This window comes from Cupressus sempervirens, chromosome 6 (genome assembly GCF_028749045.1).
Source record: "Cupressus sempervirens isolate cs-2001-9-10 chromosome 6, ASM2874904v1, whole genome shotgun sequence".
NCBI classification, from domain to species: Eukaryota; Viridiplantae; Streptophyta; class Pinopsida; order Cupressales; family Cupressaceae; genus Cupressus; species Cupressus sempervirens.
Genome location: NC_143123.1, coordinates 704,127,675 through 704,131,628, shown reverse-complemented (window position 1 = coordinate 704,131,628; position 3,954 = coordinate 704,127,675).

Sequence of the window (3,954 nt, the reverse complement as noted above, 5' to 3'; positions counted from 1 at the left end):
AAAAGGGGGTTAATCTTTGGAAACCGTTGGACTAATAAATGAAAATTATTATTAAAATAAGTTTCATTAACCTCTCTTGGACGTGAGTTATAGTTATGCCCTCTTTTAAGGGGTTTGGAGGCATTTTGGGCTCATTCTAGAACTTGATTTTTGCTCATTCTTTGTTATTCTTCAGAGGCTGCCAAACCTGTGGAGAAGGAGACCCAAGAACGGGAGTTTGTAGGTTTCCAGGGAGACCCAAGAATGGGAGTTTTTAGGTTTTCAGGAAGGCTAAGGATGGGAGTTTGAAGCAATTCCATGTGCATGCTCATACAGAGTTGGCCTTTGTGTTGAACAGTGCAGATTTGTGGGTTTTCGGGTGTGTTTTTTGTATGAGTTTGGTGTTTACAGTTGAGTATTTCATATCAGTTTGGGTTGCTGCTGTATATCAAACTTTTAAATGTTAAAATAGATCTGAATATATATATTGGGATGTGATTAAACTTCTGAGATAGATTATTAGTGTTTTTGTGGTGTTTTCGGGCATATTTTGTGCTATTTCGGGAGCCCGATGAGCATAGTTTTGGTCCTACATTTTTGAGCTGTTGTGTAAAGGCTATATGGATATAGAAATTTAAATTTTTAGGCTTTTATTCTGCTGAAATTTCTGTAAAAATTTCCATTTTCAGATTTATTAATAATTTGTGAAGTTGTGAAGCTTTTAGCACTATTTTCAGTATACCCGATTTGGGGTTTCTTGAGGAATTTGGTGGATCTTTGGGATATTAGTTGTTTGATCTTAAAGATCTGATTAAAGGTTGTAAATATCATACAAAATCATAAAAGGGACATTTCATTGGTATCAGAGCCATGATCTTGCCAGCCTGAGGGTTTGTAGAAGTTTGCAGGTCAGTTTTGACAACTACCCAGATCTTGCATTTCAGTTTTGAGAACTACCCAAATCTTGCATGTCATAATTTATGATTGCATGTTGCTTCTAATCAGTTGCATGTCCAAATATATGGTTTCATGCTACTTCTAATCATTTGCATGTTAGTTCTTGGTGAATTTGGTTGTTGTAGAAGTTTGCATGTCAGTTTTGACAACTACCCAGATCTTGCATGTCAGTTTTGACAACTACCCAAATCTTGCATGTCATAATTTGGTGGTTGCATGTTGCTTCTAATCAGTTGCATGTCCAAATATATGGTTGCATGCTACTTCTAATCATTTGCATGTTAGTTCTTGGTGTTTGAAGAAGTTATATCCTATTGGGGTTACACTCTACTTTATCCAGAATGGATAGGTATAGTACAGAGTCTCAGAGGGAATGATCTTGGACAATTGATAGCCAGAGTCAAAATAGTAGAAAGGATGGTTATTTAGAAATTCGAGATAAACTTATGAAAATAAGCCATGACATGTCTAAACAGTTGGTTGAGCACCACCGTATAATGAATGACATGTTATCTGACCTAGCTAAGGTGGATAAGTTGACTGGATTTCTATTTGGCAGATTTTCTCATAGGACAGATGACACAATTCCCAAGAACTTGCATGAGGAGTTTGAGAAACTAGCTGATAGCCAAGTAGAGGTCTCAGATTCTACTTTGCCACAGGAGGTGGTGGGAAAGGATATTACACAGATTGATAGTAACGGTCAACTTGATACTCAAATTGAGACAATTGTTTACAGGTTGTCAAAGGGTGATGCCACAGGTATTCAGGATGGTATAGTTACAACAGGCAGTGACTACAGTGTAGTGGGTTGAGATGATGATTATGAGGATGTTGTTGTGCAGGATGGTGAGATACCTGATAGAGATGAGCAAACATTGAGCATTCATGACTTTGCTAAGAAAGAGTACCAGGCATAGTTAGATGCTTCATCACATGAGGTTGAGGCAGGTAGTACTTCACATGATTTATCCCGCCAGCTGAAGGTGAGTAAAGATAGTATTTTGACTTCATTATCTCATCATGATAGGTATGTGGTGTGTGCTAAAATGTTGTCACACTTCTATGAATCATTACATGTAAGAAAACTCAAGAATGAGCCCTCACAAATTGATCCATAGCTCTCTACTCATAGAGTGCAAGGGTTTGCAATGGAGGCCCTCAATTTGACCTATTTTTGTGCCCATGCAAGTACACCATGAGATGAGAGATTCAAAGAAGAAAAGCAAGAATGCTAGTCTCCATGATCTTCAAATATGCATGAAAATAAGATCTAATCTATGAAAGAAAAATCTAATCTATAAATGTAAGATCTAAGCTAAAAGCCCATGATGGGTGCAAGAGAGAAAAAGACAAGAAAATAGAAGTTCTCCACAAAAAGCTTTTATATTCAAACTCCTTCAAAAATTGGTCTTCAAACCCGCAGCATAACGATAGCATAATCATGGGTGTCTAACATGAGGAGAGGGCTCTCCCTTATAAAGGAAATTATGGAGGTGAGAGGCTTCTCACAACCAATATGGGATAATAGAGCTTGATCCATGTGAGACAAAATTCCACCAATGAGAAAAGAGGAGTGGTTGAGAAGAAAGTGGTGATCCGTGTGAGATAAGATTCCACCAATTAGAAAAGAGGAGTGGTTGAGGAGAAAGTGAAAAGATAAATCCCACTTAGATCACATTTTTAAGTGTAGAGAAATTAAATAAAAAGAATTTATTTTATTTCCTTTTTTCATGAAAAGAGATATTTAAGTGGGATTTTTATTTAATTAAAAGGGAGCAAGTTCTTTTTAATTAAATAGAAGATATTTAATTAAATTAAAAGAGAGGTTTTTCTCTTAATTAATTAAATGTGGATGAACTGTTTAATTAAAAGAGAGGTTTTCTTTTAATTAATTGGGAATTTTATTTTATTTAATTAAAAGAGAAGATTTTCTTTTAATTAAATAACACTTGGAATAAAATGATCAATCTTAGAAATGAAATAAATCGAATTTGATCAAGGAAATTGATTTAAATTGATTTAATAAAATATTACAAACCATTGATTCAGAAAATTTGATAAATTGATAAATTGAATAATGGGGGGCCATAGTCTAGGCGACCATTTTTGGGTGCATACATTTGCCCCTCTTTGACTAATGTGTTATCGATTCGGGAACACATGTAGTCAAAGAAAGAAATTGAAGTGTGAGGTCAATTTGGGATCACAAAACAACCCAGATGTGTGGTCGACTCGGGAACACATCAAGACAAAGGATACAAATAAATTTTAACTTGAAAAAATCGAGGATAAAATTGATAAAATTGAATCAAGGATTGAAATTGATAATTACTGCCCCCTCGTGATCGAAATCGAAATGAGATAGAGGAGAAACAACAAATTGATAAATTTGATCAAATTGAACAAAAGATAAGTTTCTTGATGTAAGATGAAAGATATAAGAATTATAGAACCAAGGTAGATCATCAAGCATGAAATATTATGCCCCTAAGGTTATTTAGAAGAAAAGAAGTGGGGAAAAAGAAAATGGAAGATAGAAGTTTGAAAGATATGGAAAGAAATAGAAATAAGAAAAGAAAATGCTCCAAAAATCAATCAACTGTTTAAGATAGAAATTTTGATTGAGATCACGAAAGAAAATAAGGAAATAAAGATCAAAATGTGACCACAATTGATTAAATGTCCACAATAAAGATGAAAGGAGAACCCTCTCAAACTCATAATGCAGCCTAAAAATGCAAACTAACATGAAGTCTAATAATGCAAGCTACATGAAATGCAATGGTGTACTTGCAAAAGAGAAATTGTAACATAGGATTTTGTGTTCATCATTCATTAGAGAATGTAAAAGAACTTATTTTCATCATTGGGCAATTATTAACGGACATCGAAAAATCACACAATCGTCACTAGTCACAAGCGCAACTATGAAGATATGAATGTAATTAATATCGGATTGGAATGTGGAAAGATTCTAATATAAGCATCAAAGACATAAAGATCAAGATGACTTCA